At 44.6% G+C, this 23,010-nt stretch overlaps 1 protein-coding gene across 1 annotated transcript in view; it reads left to right on the forward strand.

Moving 5' to 3' along the window:
- Window positions 1-23,010, forward strand: part of Tmem132d (transmembrane protein 132D) — a 638,373-nt gene that overhangs the window by 243,918 nt on the left and 371,445 nt on the right.

The raw sequence follows: 23,010 nt of genomic DNA on the forward strand, positions 1-23,010 counted from the left end.
CTTAGCACAAACCACGGTCATTTGGGAAGAGGAATGTTCAATTGAGAAAATGTCTCTATGAGATTGTCTTGTAGATAGATTTGTGAGACATTTCGTTGATTAATGATTGATGTGGGAGGGCCCTTTCCACGCCCACTGTGGGCGGTGCCATCCCTGAGCAACTAGTCTTGGATTCTATAAGAAGGCAGGCTTGCACAGGGAGTAAGCCGCAATCAACATTCTCACCACGGCCTCTGCTCCAGGTCCTGCCTCTAGGTTCCTGCCCTGCCTTTCCTGGACTGAGGTCGGAGCGTGTAAACCAAATAAACCCTTTCCTCTCCAAGTTTTGGTCATGATCTTTATCACAGCAATGGGTAGGTGAAATAAACATGATCAAAACCCATCATGCAAAATTCTCAATGAATTCATTAAAAGGGAGGAAAAACTGAACATTTTAAATCATTTTTAACTCTGTCATTCTTGTTTGTTTAGCATGTTCACAGCGTTCACTTTCCTCTTTAATTAGCGACAGTCACCGTAATTAAGTGACTATTTATTGAGCCGACATTGATTTAATGGCTTGTACTGGCAGCCATTTATCCAGTCCTCAAATCTGTGGCCAGGGTCGCTGTTGCTTTCTTCATTGTCACTGAGGAAATGGAGCCCTGTGGTATTTAGGTGGACTTCCCAGGGCGGGGTCTTCCCAGGGTAGCTCTGGGTTTAAACAGGTGCTGCCCCCAAGCATGGCGCTGTTCACATTATACTGTAGCCTTGTTACCAGATCACAGAGACTCTCCTTGGAGGGCTTCTGCACCTACTGGTAGCAGTCCTTTCTCTTCAGTGCTCAGCACGCATGACTGGATATCTGGAGAAGCCATCCCAAGCGCTCTCACACTCCTCGTTAACATCTCAGTGTTTTGAGGGGATGTCTTTCACTGGTCCCATCCTAGGGTGTGAAGCCAAGTGCAGGTGAGCCTTGTGTGGTAGCTAGTCAGCCTCTGAGACTATCTGTGGGGGATTAGCTAGATTCGGTTAATTGAGGTGGGAAGATTCATTCCGAATATTCATCCCTTGGACTGGGGTCCTGGACTGAATACACAGGAGACAGTGAGCTGAGCGCCAACATCCGTCTCTCTCTGCTTCCTGACTGTGGATGTCACGTGACCATCTGCTTCATGTTCCATCTACCATGCCTTCCCCACTATGATGGGCTTTGTCCTCAAACTATGAGCCAAATGACCTTTTCTACTTAACTTGGAATTGTCAGGTGTTTTGTCATAGTAACAAGAAGTACCTAACATCCCTGGTCTTGTCCAGTGAGCCCATCCTCTGAGGGTCATGTGATTAGTCAAGAAGTATTCTGAATAAATGATGGAGGGGCAGAGAGGAAGACCAGTCATATCTTGGGGCTTGACTCATATCTGGTCATACCTTACTGGCCAAAGCGAGCCATCTGGCTAATCCTCGAATCAGGAGTCATGTAATGCCCACCTTTACAAGGCTAAAGCCTCAGAGCCGTGTTCAAAGACCATCAAGGGGAAACCTTCGTATTCTTGATGTTCTGTTTGTGAAGCTTTGCCTTTAATGGCTGAGCTGTCTTTCCGGCCCCAAACCTTAGCTTTCTTGATAGAAAGTGTCAAGAAGACTGTGAGTCAGGTTTCCATCACGGTGACAGAACACCCGAGATTATTAACTTAAAAGAAGAAAAGGTTTGTGTTAGCCAATTTCTTCAGAAGTCTTAGTCCATTGCTGCTTGTCCCCGTCTCTTTGGTGAGGGATCAAGACAGAATGTTATAGCACGGATGCCTTCTGAAGGGAACTGCTTAGCTCATTGCATCTGTGTAGGAAAGAGAGGGGGAGAGGGAGGGGGAGGGAGGGAGGGAGGGAGAGAGAGAAAGAAAGACAGAGAGGAGGAGGAGGAAGAGGAAGAGGAGGAAGAGGAAGAGGAGTGGGGGGAGGGACCTAGATCTCAGTATCATGTTCAAAGGTACATCCTAATGACTTAACTTCCTTCCTTCACCTCTACCAGGGGACTGAGATAATTTTAAGTGTCAATTTGCCACAACCTAGAATCAGTCATCTGAGAAGAGGGTCTCAATTGAGGAATTTTTTTAACAGATTTGTCTGTTGGGGACTGTCCTGATTTTTAATTCATATAGGAAGACACCACTCACTGTGGGTGACACCATTCTCTAGACAGGGTGTCCGGAAATGTCTAGAACAGGCAAAAACTCCACAAACGTCAGCAGGTAGTGTGACTTCAGTCATTTCTCTCTGCTCTTGACTATGGGTGTCAAGTGACTGGCTCCTTCAGTTCCTGTCTGGACTTCCCCACTATCACGGCCAGTAGCCTGGAATCAAACTCTTTTCACCCTGTGTTGCTTGTAATCGCTTGTCGAACAGGGAACTAGGGCAAGAGTGAAGCTTGAACACATGGCCTCTGGGGGTCATTTGAGATCCAAACAATGGCAGAGAGTGTACTTGCAAATAGGGGTCCCTCTAAGTCAGCTGATCCGCATCAAACTATGTTACTAAGTGGGGGAAAAAATCAATAGAGACAAGAGAAAAGTTATTAAAATTCATGTTCATAATCAACTAGAAACACAGAATGAGAGTCAGAGTAGGGCTGGGCGTGTTGAGAAGCTCGGTGGGTAAAGGCACTTGCTATCAAAACTGTGGCCCTGGGTTTGATCCGTAGGGCCTACAAGTGGGCAAGAACCAACTACAGCATGTTAACCTCTGACCTCCATACATGTGCTATGGCCTGGACATCGTCTGTGAGCTTTGGGAGCCTGGTGACCTTTTGTCCTGTGGCCCTGCAGAACAATATGCAGTGACTAATGTGTGCAGCCAGCGTGAGACTCCCGAGGTCCTTCTCCATCTAAGGCTACTGCACACCCTGATGTCCCTTCTTCAGTCTGTTGTCCTCTTTCTTTGTCGCCTGCGGCAGTAGGAGTGCTGTAACTACCCTGGGCCAGGTTCTGGATCCACAGCTCCTGCAAGAAGAGAAAGGTAACAGCCACTACTATTGCCGTTATAGATGGAGTGAATTCACAAACAGGAGATAGAAACACCAGGCTTTTTCATATGTCTGTTGAGTTTCTGCGGGCCGCGTTCAGGTCTCTAATGCATACATCCATCAAAAGATGATCACTGGACCGTTCTAAAACCGTCTCCTTGCTGCCATTCATCTGTTGAAGTTTCTTCTCCACTCTCAGTTCCCTAAAGGGCCAGGAACCAAGTGTCTGCTTCCCAACTTTCTGTAGTTGTTGAACAAACTATCGATCAGACAGGTTGACTTAAAACCATCCTAGGGGCTGGGGAGATAGTTCAGTGGACAAAAGCACTTGTCACTCAAGTGTGTAGATCAGAGTTTCCATTGCTAAAACCCACATAAAAACTGGGCTGGCAGAAAGATGTTTGAGGGACAGCTTTAAATGTTTTATATACACGACCTTAGGAAACACCTTCCTCCATATTTTCCTTTCTGTCGTCCATTATTCGTGTGCTATGCAAGACCCCTTAGGGAGGAGAGAAACCTCAGATTGGGTTGTTAAACATGGTAGGGTTTTTGTTGGTTCTACTGTCTCATGGGATGACAAAAATAGGATGGATACTGGTCTTCTGTCCCTGACCACTCCAAGACAAGGTGATGGGTGTGACATCTGACCTTCCCATGTCCCTGGCCATTGCAAGTCAGGGTAACGCGTATGTGCTCAAAACCGTTAGAACGTGCTTCTGCTCGGCACACAGGTGCTGATTTCACTAATGTCCCCCGGCTTTACCTCTATGAAAGACAGATATATAAATGCAAATCCTGGCCCATGTGACATTTGAATTTTCCTCTTAAAGTGGGTGTTTAGGTACCCGCAAAGAAGCTTCTTTATAATGAAGGGAGCCCTTGTATATGTTCCCAATTAAAAAAAATCCTTATTGTTAGTGTTGAAACCCAAAGACATACAGGCATACAGACATACATACAGACAGACAGACAGACACAGACACAGACACAGACACAGACACACACACACACACACACACACACACACACACAGCAAAAATTCTATGTCTGGGCTACATGCCAACTCTCTCAATTTTAAACTTATTTTTAGTTTTCAGTTGCGCATGCGTGTGTGTGTGTGTGTGTGTGTGTGTGTGTGTGTGTGTGTGTGTGTGTGTTTGTGTGTGTGTGTTATCCTTCCATTCTGCAGGTTCTGAGGTTTGATCTGGAGTTGTCAGACCCAGCAGCAAGCTCCTTTATGTGCCGAGCAGTCTCACCAGCCCTCCCTCCCTCCATATTTCCTTGTAAGAACTTTGGGCAGAACGACCTGCTGATCGCATTGGGCTCTTGGCTCACGGCACCCAGCGCTGCCTTCCAGTCCCTAGCATTCCATTCACATCTGTACCATGCTGCAATTGCGTCCCTTTCTGTGCGTCTATTAATCCAGTTTATTTTTGATATACTTCAAAGTAACCTGCAAATGTAAGAGGACTCGAGGCAAATGCAAATCCTCCAGCCTGCATCTCATTAACTAGACTCCTGTCTGTCTCTGCAGCTCCCAGTGCAAAGTGGCAGTGGGATGGAATACAGAAACCTTAAAACTGGAGACAGATCATTGCACGGCCCCATAAGGTCCCTTGATGTCCCTTTGCAACCAACTCCTATGCTTTTGATGGCTACCTGGGAGATCACTGTTCTTTTTAAGTTAATACGAGTATTTTATTAATTCTTTGAGAACTCCATAAGTAATAAAAGGCTTTGATCGTATTTACACCAGGCTCTTCTTCTTCCTCCCAAATCCAGCCCCATCAATCACCCACATCGGCCGTCTACCCCTCCGACCTTCAGATCCACTTCTCCTTTTTGTTGATTCATCAACTCCAATCTGTGCTATTCACGTACTTCTGGGTATAGGGTTATCCACCGCAGTGTAGTTGACCTGCCAGGGGTCACACACCTAGAGAAAACCCAATCTCTGTCCCCCAGATGCCATCGACCCTCCATAGCTCCTCAGTTATGGACGAGGACTCATGAGTTCCTCCCCACTCAATGCTTGAATGCTGACTGGCTTGGTCTTGTGCAGGCGATCCTAATTGCTGTGAGTCCATAAGTGGACTGACCCTGTTTTGTCCAGAGGACACGTTTCACCCAGTCTCTACAATCTTTCTCCTTATTCCACAATTTCTTTTTGAAAAAAAAAATCACAGGATGGATTTTCTTTTCTTTTTTTTTTCTTTTTCCTTCTTTCCTTTTTTTTTGTTTGTTTTTTGTTTTTGTTTTCTTTTGTTTTGTTTTGGTATGGCCGTTTGGTGTTTGCTGTTATCGTTACTTTGAGGCAGGGTCTCTCCATATATCTTAGTCTATTCTCAAACTCTTGATAACCCTCCCTCCTTCCTCAACGTCCCTCTCCATCAAGTTATAGGCTTGTGCCAACAACCTGGCTTCAGCAGCACTGTACAGAGGAAGTCCTATGATTCATCTTCTTTCTGCATTGCTTCTTTGTGGAATGTGTTGGAGACTCATCCATGTAGTTCTCACACGGGCCAGTCATCCATTCCTTTCCTTGCTGATTTATCATTGCTTAAACCAGATCCCCCATCCACTACCAGCTTTTCTTCTGTAGAGCTTTGAGCTTTTTTTTTTTTTTTTTCAGGTTGGGGGATTTTTACAAATCAAGTCACCGTGAATATTTGAATATAAAAACCTGCATACAAATAACAGTACTTATAAGCTCTAAAGATAAATACATACTTCATAGTTCTGTTTAGAGGGAGCACAGAGCAGGGTTTCATGGAGCCCAGGCTGGCCTAAGTTCAAGGGTGACCTTGAACTTGTGATCTTCCTGACTCTTACTCCTGAGTTCTAGGATTACAGTCATGCACCACCGGGTTCCGTTTGTGGGGTGTTGTGTATGGACCCCAAGGATTTGTGCATGCCAAGCAAGCACTCTGACAACTGAGATGTGTTCACACAGCCATACTAGTTATACTTTTAAAGCATTGGTGGAGGATTTGAACTTGCGGCTTGTAGTCTGGCAATCTCTAGTCCTCCCTGAATTTCCCTTGATCTTCCATTAGTTATTCAACAGTCAGAGCTCCTGGTGAACGGTAGTCACTGTTACCCGGACAACAAAATCTCAAGCTCCAAGATGGGTCAGGGTAAGGGCTAGCCTGTCTAAGCTGTAAGAAGCCAGACTCTTCCATCTCAGGGGCTTTTGCAATTGTCCACTGCATGGTTCTTTCTATTGTCCTTTTCTCTGTCGATCTCCGCCATTGCACCCAGAGCCATCCCAGTGCTAAAGCTGGTCAGCTGGCTGGAACAGGATCCCTTAGGAGGAGAGCTGACATCACCAGCCGCTACATCCCCGTGGCTCATGGCTGTCCCTGAACTGTCTACTTCGCCCTTCCCCCACACACCCTGGTTCCATCAGACTAATTCATTTTTATATTTATAGCCCATCATAAATATTCCAAGAAATCGCTTTCACAAATGTGTTTATAAAGTCTTTGTGACATCCGATACCTCCGCTGGCTGAGATAACCCCGCTCTCGAGCGGAGTGTGTAAAGCAAGGAGCGCCAAGAAACATTTGCTGTTTAAAAATCAATTTGACTCAGTCTTATTTTACCTTCCATTGGGCTAATTTAAAAGAGAAAATATTTCAACAACACTAAATTGCTTTCCCCAGAATCCCAGCACAAATATCTAGGGGGTGATTATAAATTGGTTCGCTGTGTTGGTGGGGTCCCTGTCGGTGGTTTTCAAGCATTTAAAAAAATACCTTGCTTTTCCTAAATGCACAGACTTTTCCCTCTGCATTATTCCCTAAGCAATATGGAGTAACAGCAAATCACACATCACACTGTCATTGTATTACAAGGTAGCATCCATCATGCAGATATGCCATGATGCATAGGGGGTAGAAGTGGAGGGGTCCAGGCATCTTTTATTTACATATTTTATATAAGACTTGAGATTGATAGATTTGGGTACTTGTATACTGAGGAGGGGGAGTGGCCAGGAACCAGCTCCCGACAGATACTCTGCTTCGAAGTGGCAGTCACGTGGTTGGTTCTCGTCAGATTCTGAAACCTACTCATCTGTCCTCAAGACAGCTTGTCTCTTGGATTCCGCCTTCCAGGCCCCAGGCACACTGTACGCATTTGTGTGGGGCAGCACTCTTGACGTGTGTGGCATGGACTATCAAGTCAGTTATCCCAAAGGGGCTACACGAAGTGAGGCTTAATGGAATTTTGGTCCTGTTCCAAATGCGTGTAACCTGAGTTCGTGCGACTTGAATCTGGACCCCAATCTCAATCAGTGTGGATTCCACTCAAGGGGTTCTGAGGAGCCAGGAGTCAGCTCTTCTCTGCCCCAGCCTAGTTCCCTGTCCTCCTCTTGGTGGCCCCAGCATCATGTGTGGCCCCAGCTCCTTGCTGTGTCCCCCTGCTGTACTTGACCCGTGAACATCTAATGTCTCAGTTACAAGGCTTGACCTCTGGGGTTGTACTGTCTGAAGCCTGTACTTGGTAGTGACATTCACTTCTCTTCACTTCTCTTCGCCCGTGGTGCTCTTTAAAAATTAATTGGGGTCAGAAAGATTGCCCACTCGGTAAGAGCACTTACTGCTCTTACTGAGGACCTGGGTTCAATTCCTAAAACTCACGACGGAGACTTATAACTGTCTGTAACTCTAATTCCAGGGAAGTAGACATGCTCTTCTGGACTGTACAGAGTCCAAGAATAGATGTGGCATATAGACACACACACAGGCAAAACACCCATGGACATGCTTTTTTTTCCCCTTCAAACCAAATTCAGGTTGGGGGAAAAGCCAAATCAACAGAACTTATTCTCACAAGCATGAGGATCTGTTTGAGTCCCAGAAGCCATGTAAAATCTAAGCATGGTGCTATGCACTTCTAGAACCAACACTAAGGAGGTGAAGGCAAGCCAGTCCTTGGGCTTGCTGTCCAGGCAAACTAGTCTACTTGGCAAGCTCCAGGCCAGCAAGGGACCCCCATCTCAAATGACATGGTAGACAATGTCTGAGCAACGACACCTAAAGTCTTGTCCTCTACATACATGCACACACACTTACATACATGCATCTCAACACACGCACACACACACACAGAAGATCGCACACATTTAAATATGTGCACCTCAACACACATACACATACACACACTCACATGCACAGGTACATACACACACACAGAAACATGCATGTACTCGTGCACACATCCATACATGGGCACACACATGCATGCACACGCAGAGGCATGCACACACTCATGCACACATGCACACATGGGCACACACATATGCACACACACACAGAGGCATGCACACACTCATACACACATGCACACACGGGCACATATACACTTAAATCTATCTCTGTAGACCATCCTCCTATCACAAAATGGGTATTGTTTCTCTTCCCTTTCCCACTAGAGCAGGGGATGAGGAACAGTGCCAAGCTGTTCCTAATTGGCTTCTCTGCAGACTCAGGAAGAATCGTTGGCCAGCCTTGGCAATGCTCATTTTTCAAAACGACCACCAAGGGCTCACACAGCCATTTCTGCTGCTTAGGTCTTGATCATATGCACTTCAAGTTCATGTTTTATCAGATTCTGAATAGGAACTTGTAGATAGCCATGGGTACTTACAGTCAGTGGTCGTTCTGTAGGAAGGAGTGACCTTCCTCTAGTTGTAACCAGCAATACTTCTCTGAGGACAGAAAAGAACATAGCCCCCTTTGGCTAAGCTCAGATAGAATCCTGTATTCCCCAGTGTGTTCTAATTTCAAAACAAGGTTGATCTCCCATCAGCAGCATCTCTGTTCACTGTGGAGGCATGCTCATTCCCGAGCGAATTCTATGTGTTGTCCTATGCAAAGCAACTTTACCTGGCTTCAAGGGTAAGTCTCAGGTTACTGGGCCAATCTCAGCCATCCAGTGATCTATATTCAGAGATGGCTTGTTTGTGGTCATGTGACCTGGGGAATTTCTAGAAATTAAAAAAAAATCGTCTTTAAAAAAAAAATCACTTGAATTGTTATGTGTTGAAGTGTTTTCTGTAGGTATGTGTGTCCTGTGTGTGCTGTGCTCATAGAGTTCAGAAAAGGGAATCAGATTCCCTGGAAGAGAATATGCAGATGGTTGTGAATCAAGCATGGGTGCTGGGAGCCAAATCCAGGTCCTCTGAAAGAGCAGCCTGTATTCTTAACCACTAAGTGTATTCTTAACCACTAAGCTGTCTCTGTATCCCCCCCTTTCTGGGAGTTACCCCTTTCCTTGTATAAGTGTCATGGATACTGAGTGAAGATTTGCCAATTCATGTGCATAGAAGTTACCAGTGTGGAATGTTGGATACAAGAAAGAGCTAGCTAGCAAGGGCCACAGCCACCTTTCTTACCAGCCTGTGAAACAGCTTCTAGAACTTTGTGGAACTGAAGGACCAGAGAATAGTTTTGATTGTACACACTGTGTCTCTCCAGGTTTTTACTATTTCACTCTTATAATCCCATAGCCAGGGCCTTTCACTCTTGACTGTGGTCTTTGCACCCTTCAGAACCTGAACCTGAGGTCCGGAAGCTGTTGGTTCTGTCCGCCTTTCTGTTTTGTCCGCCTTTGGGTCCTACTTAGGTCAGAGTGAGAGGAACTCACAGGAAGCTTCCTGAATGGTGTTGTAACCAGCAGTCAGAAACCAGGAGATCCATTTTAAAAATGTCTAGTCACAAAGGAAATAGCTTAGCCATATTTAGATTTGGGCATTTGATGGAAGGGGTGTAGGGGATGAGAGAAGAGATAGACCAGGGGTTAGTCAGTGGGGTTTGGGGTAAGCTGCTTTTAGCTGGTAGTAACCTGAATTAGATTCCCCCTTCCTTCCGTGGACTTTGGTGATCATAGTCTTCAGAATAGCTCTTCGGTCCTGGTTGAATGTTCCTGGGTGTCAAGAACTATCCATTTACAATTTTGAGTCCTGATCAGTTAAAGACCTGTAAGGAGGCTGTGGTCCACCAAACAAGGGATAATCATGACTACAAAGAACCACATGCCTTTGACGGCATGCCAAAGGAGAAACCCCGTTCTCCCACTTAGTCACAGGGAGCCACTGCAGGCCTCTCTCAGCTCACATCCCACAATGACTCTCCCGGAAGAAGCATGAGTCCCTGACGGTTAGCTTCATGAAGTCCAGGTGGTCTGCTTTCAGGTGTAAGAGCTACAGCTTTGAATTGGAGCCATGATTTCATTTCATGATTATTCCGTTTGCAAATCTAAAAAATCCCAATTAACCTTTATTGACGATTTATATAGTCAAAAAGTAAAGTTATAAAATTCTCCTCTTCAGCATGCTATGGAGAGAGAGATTCACACACACACACACACACACACACACACACACACACACACACACACACAGAGAGAGAGAGAGAGAGGCAGACAGACAGACAGATGTCCCTACCTCTATTCTGTATAGTATCAAACACCTACTAGAGTCCGTATGGGTAGTTAAATAATGGGCTCAACCCCAAAGTCAGTGGCATTTGTGTGATAGCTCAGTTTCAGGGTAGGAACATGGCCATCTGAGAATCCTCATGGATGATTCCTATCTCCATGATAGCGTTCTCCCACATGTCCTAACTTAATCTCTAATTTGATCATACCCACAGCTCTCCATGGTGCTTCTCTCCTTCGCTGTGGCTCCGTGATAGATGGGCGAGCTCACGGGTCACAGGAGCTCAACTAATTTGTGAGCTCCATTATCCATTTGGACTCCTGACTGATGGCCAGGATATGGAGTTAGGAGAGTCTTTTCTCTCTCCCGTCATGTCAAAGTTCCTTACCACGCCAATCATTCCTAGCTTGCAAACGTTTTAGCAGCTAACAGTTGGACACTGTATCTCATTTTAGGGGCCTGTCAGGCAGGGGTTCTCAAATTGTGGACCCTGGCCCAGAGGCTCTTAGTAGTCAGGGAGATGTCCCATCCCATTTATTCCTACTGACAGAGAAACATGGAAGTGAACCAAAGTTCTGTAACGTCATGCCTTCCCTAGCATTGGAGCATCATTGCTTTAAGGAGGCTGTGGCATCAGTGTTTATACTGAGGTCTCAGTCTCCTGGCCCACATGCCACTGACATGGGACTGAGTAGTGAAGTACAAGGAGCTGCCATCTACATTTCTCTTATGCCAAGTGATAAGAGTAGAAATAAACTGGGCTGGAGAGATGGCTCTGCCGATAAGAGCACTGGCTGCACTTCCAGAGGGCCTGGGTTCAATTTCTAGCACCCATACAGTAGCTTATAACCAGGGGATCCTATGACCCCTTCTGGTCTCCATGGGAACTGCACACCTGTGGTATGAATACATGCACACAGGCAAAACCTGTGTCTTCATGCACATAACAATAGATACATCTTTTAAAAATATCTTTATTAAGTTATTTATTTGCATTCATCTTTTAAAATATAGATTCCCCCAAATATGCTATAAGAAATTAAAGGTTTAAGTGGGAGAGTATGAAATAAAGTATAGTAAAATAATAAACTAAACACAAGAATTTGCATTGTTAACTAATGCTTTGGATACTTGAAACAAAGTTTTGGAGGAAAAAAAACCCTAAGAAATGAGATGCCTTTCCACAGATCTTTAGTGAGGACATCTTAGGGAAGAAGACAGATTGATTTGGGATTATTTATTTTTATTTTTTGACTAATTAATTTTATTTTTGCATTTGTGTATATGCACCTCATGTGTGCTATACCCACAGAGGCCAGAAGAGGGCAGCAGATACCCTAGAGTTGGCGTCACAGGTGGTTGTCAACCACCCAACATGGGTGCTGGGAACTGAACTTTGGTTGTCTGGTATGGAGCAGCCAGTGCTCTTAACAGTTGAGCTATCTCTTACCTAGTCAGTTGTCAACATGGTAAACAGATAATGTCTGAGAAGAAATCATGTAAAGTAATACTTGTCAAGTCCTGGAGGGTGTGTCTGCATCCCGAGATTCTGGGAGCCCTGAGTTCAGTTTTTTCATTGAGTGAATTGTAGGCAGCAGAGCAGAGGGATGTAAGCCAGGGCAGATGTCTAGTCTAAGTTTTAGAAACACATACCCTGGCTGTGTTGGTTGGTATTCATTGTCAACTTGACACAACCTAGGGTCACCTGGGAAGAGAGTCTCTATGAGGGACTGTGTGGATCAGGTTGCATTGTGTGTGTCTATGGGGGATGGTCTTGATTGTGTAAATTTGAATGGGAAGACTCCTGGACGGTAGACAATACAGTCTCCCTGGTTTTGCTCCTGAATTGTGTGAGTAGAGAAAGATGATGAGCACTGAGCCTGAATTCATTTCTCTCAACTCCTGACTGTGTATGAGCTCCACTGGCTGCTTCAGGTTCTAGCCTTGATATCCCCACAGTGTTGGGATGTACGCTTGGGATTGGAACCCGAAAGAAACCCTCTCCTCTAAGCTGTTTCTGCCAGGGGAATTTTGTCATCACAGCGACTGGAGAGGAAGCCAGGACACTGCTTAAAAGCCTGAGGACGTGAGCCTTGTGGACCATGACATGACCATGCTGGGGCCTGTAAGAGACTGGACTTAGTGCTTCAAGCTGTATTCCAAACACTCTGCCTCTTCCCAAGAGACCTCCTGAGCTCTTGATGTGTTCTGGTCATAGGGTCACTCCTTGGTCACCCACTCCAACTACACATTGAGAGAGGGCGACTGTCCAAGCAGGTCATTCTCAGACTGGGTCCTCTGGTGCATTCTGTTCTGTTCTGTTCATTTTTATTTTATATGTTTCACCTGCACGAATGTCTGTGCATGATGTGTAGTGCCCAAATAGGTCAAAAGAGGGCCTCAGAGCCCCTGAAATTGGAATTACAGACGGTTGTGAGCCATCATGCAAGTGCTGGAAATTGAACCCAGGTCGTCTGCAAGAGCAGCCTGTGCTCTTTTTTTTTTTTTTTTCTTTTTTTCGGAGCTGGGGACCGAACCCAGGGCCTTGCGCTTGCTCAGCCTGTGCTCTTAACCACTGAGCTACCTCTCCAATCCCATGTCTCCTTCCACTCCCAAAGTTCATGTGAATTCTCATCATGAAAAAAGGAACTAGATTGTTTTTCATGGTTTTACTTATGTTTATGTTAGAAAATCAGAACTGAGATGTTTACTAAACATTTTATGAACACATTTTTGGAAACAGGTGTGTTACCATCATTGCATGTTAAACGCGAGTGATATAATTTTCATTTTTAAAAAAACTTTATTTCTCTGAAACAATGAGAAAATGAGTGCTCAAGGTACTGTTTATGTCTTTTAAACATTTCTTGAATCTGGCTTAGCCGATACCAGCTGAGCTCCCAAAGTGGCTTCTGCATTTAACTATGGTTGCAATATTGACTTATTAGCTGATAGGATATTATGCACACACGCACAGCTGGACCATGCAGAGAGGTGCAATAGCCTCTTAGAGCACTGTGGTTAGCCCTTTAGCATTATAAAATGTTGTCCAGTGGTGGTGGTATCAGTGGTATTGTGATTCAGACTCCGATTGAAACCCGATCATATAACATTGTAAATCGGTCATTTGGAATATGTTTATTTGTTAGCTATATAGGACTGCCAGTTCTTGACCCATTTTGTTGTATGTATTTTGAGGACTGGAAAGATGGCTCCAGGCAGAGATGTTTGCTGCTGCCCGTATCCAGCTGTTCTTTACTTTTACATGGTGTAGGGCCTAACTTTTGTAACTGTGCCACCGAATTCCGGGTAGGATTCCCCAATGCAATTACATATCAAGAACTGCACCCCCTGACACAAACACACACACACACACACACACACACATACCCACACACATACACATACACACACATACACACACATACACACATACACACACACATACACACACACATACCCACACATACCCACACACACACACACACACATACTCACACAGATACACAGACACACACAGACACACACAGACACACACACATACACACATACACACACACAGACACACACACATACACACATACACACACATACACACACACACATACCCACACACATACCCACACACATACCCACACACACACACACACACACACACACACACACCAGGAAATGCTCATAGGTGAACATGATCTATACAGTTCCTCAGCTAACACTTCTTTCTAAGTGATTCTAGGTTGTGTCAAGTTGACAGTTAAAACTGACGTGCGTCAACAGCTACTTGGGGGATCCCACACACCTTCCCTGTAGCCCATCAGGGGAGGGCAGCATACCCCATGGTTATTGTTGGTGTTCCTTTGCTTGAGTTCTGAAGGTGTGTACTCTGAGAGCTATGCATCTGTTCTGTGTTATAATATCTAGTTGCCAAGTATTTTCATTTTAGACATATGTGTGAATGACATTTGACTTATTTCCAAAACCGTGTTTGGCACGGTAGACAGGACCTTAGGGATGCTGTAGTTTAGGGAGTTCACTGAGCATCCTGAGAATATCCCTTATGTAAGGCATCATGAACCCTTTGCAGCTCAGAGTGGGGTCCTGTTCACCCAACACACAGGCCAGGAGAATTGCTGGGGGATATGAGGGAGTTGCCTCTCTAAACAATGATGCAAGGCATTCCTGAAAGATCAAACAGAAGATGAAGGTCTCCACAGTGCTCATGCCAGCTGTCTAAGGAGGCTGCCTCTTTCCTTCCACCACATTCCGGAAGAGGAGAAGGCAACGATCTGATCCCAGATGGTTCGATAATCGTCTTGCCGGAAGACCCTAAGTCGTCATGTTGCATTCATGTGACCACACTGTAGCACTCTCTGCCTCTTGTATAGGACTTTCATCACGTGACCCATCAAGAGGTAGCCATTTTTCTCTGGAGGTCTAGTCAGGCAAGAAGACTTAAATTTCACAGCCAATGCTACTGATGACCAGAGTTTTGACATCAGGCCTGTCCCTGTTTCTCATGTCTAAAAGAAATCAGGTGATAGTCACGCTGACCATTACTCTGGGGGATAGTCTGGGAAGACTGCACAGTGTTCTGAAGTGTTTCCCATGTGTGCCAGTCAGTTGAGACATAGTACTCACTGTCACTGGGACAGAGTCCTTTCCTGATATACTTTCTTTTCTTTTTTTCTTTAATTTTTTTCAAAGATTTATTTATTATATATAAGTACACTGTCACTGTCTTCAGACACACCAGAAGAGGGTATCAGATCTCATTATAGATGGTTGTGAGCCACCATGTGGTTGCTGGGATTTGAACTCCGGACCTCTGAAAGAGCAATCAGTGCTCTTAACCACTGAGCCATCTCTCTAGCCCCCTGGCCTTACTTTCTACTGTCCTGTGTTCTCATGAATGTAAGGCTCCTCTCCATCCAGTGTTCAGGAAAGTAGCTGTGTGGGGGCCCAGCTGTTTGATAGCACCTACGTTTGTCAGCTGCTGTGTATTCTGAGTCGCATCCCTGGGTGCAAAACTTAAGCTATAAATCTGCAATGTGTGCCCCCACCCCCACTCCTACGTCCTTTTTCACTCCAGCTGTCCTTCTCCAAGGGCCCAGAATCCTTCCAGAAAGGACAGCCCTACTGACCTTTAGATGTTGAGTGTAGGAAGAGTCTTTTGGTAGTTTGAATTTTTCAGAATAAAATGTCAACCAGAAAAATAGATCTCTCCCTTGTTGCCTTCCTTGTGTTAGCTGCCGTGCCTTGTTCTTCGGGGAGACTCTGTGTGTCCCTGTGTCATCTTGCCAGGAAGCGAGAGGAGGATAAAAGGAAGAAGGATAAGAGAAGGTACCAAAAGATTTTCTCAACTACCCACAGGTGCGCATGTCCCCAAACCAAGAGCACAAAGCATCAAAAATACATAAAAGATCAAGGAACAAGTGTGCGTTCCAGAAAGGCAGGAAACCGTGTCTCGTGGGCCATTGAACCAGGTCTTGGAGGTCTCACAGAAGCAGGATGGTTGGACGGGATAGTACTGTATGCTGAAATGTTATTCTGGGGGAACACTACCTAGTGCTTATACCCTGCTGCCTAATGCCGAGCAAACTGAGGAACTCTTCCAATAATGAATCCATATGTGGCATTAGACCTGTTTGCAAGAGCATTTCCTGTGCACAAAATCTGATAGAATCTGGGAGGTAGTGGTGAAGGCTAGGGAAATGACCCAGTTCAACAAAGTGCACGCCAAATAGGAGGACCTGAGTTAAAAACCCCAGGTACCATGTACAGCCAGATCTGGTAGCATGTAATCCCTGTCTTCTTAGAGCAAGACAGGCAGAGGCTAGAGAGTACCTCAGAAGCTCATATGACCCTAGTTAGTGTACAGAGCAGCACACACTGATCAGAGTGTCTCACAAAGTGGAAGGGCGAGACTGTGACACTGAGGCAGTCCTCTGACTTCCACATGTGTGCTATGGTATGTCCACACACAGGCACACACACACATACACAGAGGGGAAATGGGGAGCATGCTGGGGGGGGGGGCAGGTGTCCCATTTGGGTTCATGGGACATTTCTCTGATTTAGGAAAAGAAAAGCAAAATTAGGGCAGATTACTCAAGCAGACCTTTCTCTAACAAGTTGAGTCTCAAAGAAACCCCAAGATTTATCCAAATGAGCAAGAGTTTGAGAACGGATGGACCACGGAGTCATGGGAGTAGAGCGTGTACATGTGTCTGATGATGCAAGTGTGACCAGAGGAGCAGGGACCACAGGGGTTAAAGTTCACACTCACACCGTCTCAACTGATCCTTGTGATGCCCCATAGAAAGTGGGCAGGTATGTTGTTATTGTTTCTTGTGTCAATGAAACCAGTTTCTTATGTTACTGCAACAGAGTTGGGGGAATGGGGGTGGGGCGCAGAGGCAGAGGCAGAGGTAGAGGCAGAGAGGCAGAGACTCAGAAAGTCAGAGACAGAGACACAGAAAGACAGAAACAGAGGCAGAGAGTCAGAGAGACAGAAACAGGCAGAGAGTCAGAGAGACAGGCAGGCAGGCAGACAGACAGACAGACAGCTAGGAAACACAGGTAGCCAAAACCCAGAAATTCTAATACTATGCATTCTATCTCATTTGCAGATCCTGGTACTTAATTTTTATTAATGTGTATTTATGTAGGCGCGAGGTAGACAAGAGACCGGGAAACTAGGAAGGATTACACGAGAGGGGTTAAAAGAGGTCTGAAGTGTAGCAGATGGGAACGTGGCAAAACCCATAACGTATAAAAATGGAAGGGGGAAAACCGGAAGTTAAGGAGGCACATTGGGTGTGGAAGGATGCAACAGGGTAGCGGGGAACAGTGGGAGGGAATCAACCAAACTAGAGTGTGTATGAAATGCCTCAAGGACGCTCCCTCTTCCGTAGGCTAGTTAAAAAATAAAGGAAAAATACAGAAGAAAAACTTAAAATATTTTACCACAAGACACTTCTTAAGGCGTATTTTAGAAATGCAGATGCTTTTTAAAATGTTATATAGAGGGACACAAATTCATAGATGCTCAAATGAATTTACAAGCGAATGCCACTACCTACTTCAAATGCAGTAGCTGCTATCTTGAAGGCCTAGATGTTAGCTCACAGCACCAGCAGTGGCAGATTCCCACTTGGTCTCCTGCCCTTTGGATAATTAAGTTTATTTTCAAAAGCCTTCTGAGATTGATATTTTTAATATCTCCATTTGAATGAGGGTTGTCCTTGTGTGGTGGTGGTGAGGTGGTGGTTGGGGTAGGGGCGGAGTGCTTTCCTTTCTCATGTTCATTGGTCAGAGAACCTGGAGATAAACAAATTGATTTAATTTTAATCTGCATTCCTGGAGATGCATAATGATAACTGGTTTCTGCCTCACAGGGCTGAAAACTGTGGTCCTTAATGAGAACGTGTGTGAGTACATTACACAGCTTCAGAGAGCATGTGCGTGGGGCCCGATGGCTCGCCATGAATTATTCTGACTCCAGCAGTGTCTAAGAGACTCCCGGTACTTGTCTGAAGCAGGTTTTCAAGCAGAAAAATCTAGAGTGGGACTTGAAGATACTCTGAACCCTTTCCTGTGTGGCGCCAAATTGGTTCAATGCCTGGTGGCTCACAAACAAGGCGTATTCTAGGAAAACCATCCATCCTGTCAGGAAGGATTGCATATCTGAGCTTCAGGCAGGACCCCACATAGTAGGTGCTCTAATAATGGTTGAATGGGTTGTTTGCAGCGTTCTACCTGAACTGGGGTCAGATGGAAAGGTTATTGCCTCTCGTTGATGAGCTGTCACACCCTATAAGAGCATGGCCTCCTCCAAGCCCATCAACCCCCACAGCATGCCTTGTTTACTCTCCTATGGAATCTTTGGCTTTGGTGTCAGGATAGTCACTTCTGTCTGTCATTGTGACATCTCATTGGATGTCATCATCATGCAGTGACCATTGTAGTCATCCACTATTGCCCCCCAGAGAAGAGAACTGGCTTGGTTTCCTCATCTCCATTAAGTATGTCTTCCCTATCATCATTAAGTTGAGCTTGCCCATCCCCCTGAGGTCAGGCATGCTCATGTAGCTTCTGCTGAAAGAAAGAAAGTGCACATGACCTGTCCCTTCTGAGTGTACACAGGAGAACTCTGTGTGGGGTTTCTACCTTTCTCCTTCAGTGCCAGTGTTTGAGGACATTCTAAATGGGTGGCCCTTTCTGGCTGTGGGAAGAGGTCCTTGGGCACAGGAAACTAGGAAATACCCACCCACTGCCTATTTTCCCAGCTGTGTTTTGTCGTTAGGGCTTAACTCCCCCTTCTCTGCTTGCCTCATTCATTTTCCAAAAGAATGAGCAGAACCACTGGGTCTACCAATCTTCCCTGCATTTTTGCAGAGGATGCATACGATATATTCTTATTTTAGAGAAGCCTAAAAGTGTGATATTTATCGATGTTCCCATGACTGGAAATATGAAAGTTACCGCACCCTTTGAGCATGTGCCAATTTAAGCTTCAGTTTGGGCTGCCATTACGCTGTACATTGTGCCTAGATGTCACTTCTGTTGACATTCTGTCATTGTGCCAGCCCCTTCAATTCCCTTTGCCTGACACTCTACTCATCAGTCTTCTCATTTGAAGCAAGCCTCTGTGTGCCACCTGCCTGTTGTCTTATTTGTACCAGGAGCTATTCAGCATGAACATCTTGTGTACATGGCATTAGATTAGATTCACATGGCAGGAACCACGGTGGGCTTGTTCTTCATACATCAAAAAATAGTGTAAAGAAATCAAAAGCCTTTGAAGGTGGCTTCCACATGAAAGATTCTGTCAAACTGACTTTTTTTTTTTTTTGGTGGGGTCTATTTCAGAATAGAGTCCAAAGTGAAAAGATTTCTAATAAATAGTTCTGATTTAGGGAGAGAGAGTAATTCCAGGTCAAGTCATGACTTCCGTTTCAGAAAGAGAGTTGGAAGAAGTCGGAGTGGGGGCTTACTGTCTTTGGACCTGGACACTATCCTGTGGGATCTTTCAGATGTATAAAATACTATACATACAGATGAAAGATATGCTGTGTTTAATGAGTGCTTGAAAATTATAGCTGGTGTCTTCAGGCTTGGGATAATGGATGTGGTCTGGCTAGACATCTACTTGAGCAGCAATATCCTCTTGACCCCCCCCCCCCCGGGAGGGTTTAAACTGAAAAACTTTAGCTCAGAACAGTGCATGACATGGTGTAAAGTCAGTCAGCGCTTCTAAGGGACATAAAAGTTCCGTGTGTGTGTGTGTGTGTGTGTGTGTGTGTGTGTGTGTGTGTGTGTGTGTGTGTGTGTGTGTGTATGTATGTATGTATGTATGTGTGTGTCCGTGTGTGTCCTGCTCTTATCCAGAATCTTCCACTGATGCTGACTTAGGAGACCATAGACTCTGTTGGCCATCTGGCAAATCTGGTGTCTGAGAAAGCAGATGCCAGCTGTGATTGGATAAAAAAAAAACCCACTCAAGCCTATGATGTGTCTAATTCTATGCTTTTATTGATGCAGAAACAGAACCTGATCAGATTGTCACACCTTCAGCCTTTGCTTTTGGTAACAAGTCACTCTTGTTGTGGATGGGTTTTGAAGACTTGAATGGCGTTGCATTGAAAACATGTGATCCCTGAGTATTTCTCAGAGCCCCCTCCATAACTTGAAGCCTGGGGTTTGGAATTCTACTACCCCATCTGATTTATGTAGAAAATGTCCTCTTCCATTTCTCCACCTAATTCCAAGCCAGGAAGAGCAGCCCCGAGCTTGTGCATAAGCATGTCATCAGTATATTAGAAACCAACCTGATAATGCTTGAGCATGTCATCGATATACCACAATGCCTGGGCCTGTCATTGGTATACCATAATATCAGTCCCTATTTGTCCTAGTTTGTTTTTCTCTGTAAGATAAAATACCCTGACAAAAAGAAACACAGGGGAGAAAGATTTATTTTAGGTTACAATGCAAGGTTACAATTCATCATTCTAGGGAAATCCAAGCCAGGCACATTAAACAGCTAGTCACATCACTCCTACAGTCAAGAGCAGAAAGAAGTGAATGTATGAGTGCTCCCTTGCTCATTTCCATTCATTTTGATCTCTCCACTCGTATATTTAAACCCCACCAGGACTAGGGAATGGTGCCACCCACAGTGGAATGGGTCTTCCCATTTCAATTACCTGGATTAAGACACTCCTACATAGACAGGCCTAGTAGCCAACCTGATCTAGACAGTCTTCCATGGAGACTTTCTTCTCAGGTGAGTCTAGGTTATAATAAAAGATAACTAGCATGCCTATATTCTCTTAGGAAGATGTGCTGTTTTTTTTTTCTACATCTCCTCTTTCCTGTTGTCCTTGACTAGGAAGATGTCAGGGTCACCCTGGTTCCACAGACACAGCTGAGATTCTATGGTATAGGGCTTTCCACCTATTGAAGTGAGATTGTGGGCAATGGCTTTGTGAATCTAACTCCTCAGTATCATTTTACTTTGCTTCATCATGTCAAACATCCTTGGTTGGGAATATTCTAGCTGCGCTTTAGAATTTATGTCTAAACAGGACCTGCATTGTCAGCCTCCTTAGATTTAGATAACGTACAAGACACATCTTTAGGAGTGAGCACATGTGTGTGTAGACATTTCTAGAAAGAGTTAACTGAAGAGGGAACACCCACCCCAATGTGGCCAGTACCATCTCTTGGGCTAGGGTCTTGGATGGAATAAAGAGAGAAAACAAATTAAGCACCAGCATTCACCTCTCTTCTTCTAGATTATAGACTTGATGTGCCCAGCTGCCTCATCCACCCGCTGCCATGATTTCCCAACATGATGGGCTGTGCACCTTTGAACTGGGAACTTGAATAAACCCGTCCTCCCTTCAGTTACCTTTATCAGGCATTTTGTCACAGTCCTGTGAAAAGTAACAAATTTAGGATCCTAAGTGAACTATTATGTAGTCAACTCTGGTCATATGACTTCCTTTGTCCAAAATAACATGTGTCAGTTCTATGGACCTATGACTGAGCTAAGATGTCAGCCTTCTTGCTCTATCACTCTTTAGTTGGCAATGTTGAGATGCTAGATACTGACAGCAGCCTCATATAGCCTACACTCTGCCTGTTCATAAAGAACAGAGAGGATGAACACAGAATGAACTTCTGTTAAAGCTAGTAAGATTTGGGGCTGTGTATCTCTTCAGCATAGCACAAACTATCATGACTTCTGACATGTCTGTCTTAAGTGTTCTATGCAGAATATGTGTTCTTTGACATTTGTAGCTTCATCATATGATTGTTCTATTTTTAGCTTTGAAGGGAATCTCCATTTGTACCCTCACTAAGAACACATAAGGGTTCCACTTTCCCCATATCCTTTCCAGCCTTTGTTCTTATTTATTTTCTTGATGATGCCCATTGTGACCAGGATGACATGCGATCTCAAAAGTAGCTTCAGTTTGTATTTCCCTGATGGCCAAGAATATTGAACACTTTAAAACTTGATTAATGTTATTCTATATTTCTTTGAGGACTCTCAGTTCAATCCCATGCTCTATTTTAAAAATTGGGTTGTTTGGCTTCTTTATTTGTTATGTATTCACTGTTGGATTTATCACTGGCAAAGATCTTCTCCCATTCTGTACAGAATGTGTGTAGAATATGGGCATTCCTTCATTTGATTGAAAAGTCTCCTTCGCTGTTTGAAAGCTTTTCAGCTTCATGAGATACATTTGTTGATTATTGGCCTGATTTCCTGAGTGATCAGAGTCCTATTCAGAAAGTCCTTGCCCATACCTATATCTTGACATGAACTCCCTACACTTTCATCTAGAAGTTTCAGTTTGGTTGAGGTCCTTAATCTATTGAAGTTTAGCATTGTGCAACATTGAGAGGTAAAAATTCAGTTTCATTCTTCTACATGAAGATAGTCAGTTTTCCCAGCACTGTAGGCTCAGGGGAGAAGAGCCCTCACTGCATAAACATGAAGGCTCCAATCTCCAACACTCATGAAAAAGCCACATGTGGCATTGCATGCCTATAGCTCCAGGGCTTAGGGCTTCGAGGTAGAAGGATTGCTAATGCTTGCTGCCAGTCTACTCCAAAACTAGCAATTCAGTGAAATAATTGCCACAAGAAAATAACAGCAGGGAGTTAGAGATGATACACAAAGTCCTTCTCTGGTCAGGGCATGGATGTGTGTGTACCTGCACATAGATGTGTACATAAACGCACACACATATCAACTATTATATTAACAAAGAGATTATATGCACCAAAGGCTTACATAAGATTACTATGGATATACAATGGGTAATGATGGCACTCATGTCCAGACATGCTCTATGGTCGGTCCCCAGAACTCACTCCATTAACAACTGAAGCCACACACTTTCTTTGTCACCTCTTCATGTCCTAGTTAGCTTTTCTATTGCTGCATAAATACTATATACGTCAAGCAACTTGGAGAGGAAAGGTTCCATTTCATCTCATGCTTTAATAGTCAAGAGAAGCCAGGGAAGGAACTCAAGACAGGAACCTA

This window comes from Rattus norvegicus, chromosome 12 (assembly GCF_021556685.1).
Source record: "Rattus norvegicus strain SHRSP/BbbUtx chromosome 12, alternate assembly SHRSP_T2T, whole genome shotgun sequence".
In the NCBI taxonomy this organism is placed as follows: Eukaryota; Metazoa; Chordata; class Mammalia; order Rodentia; family Muridae; genus Rattus; species Rattus norvegicus.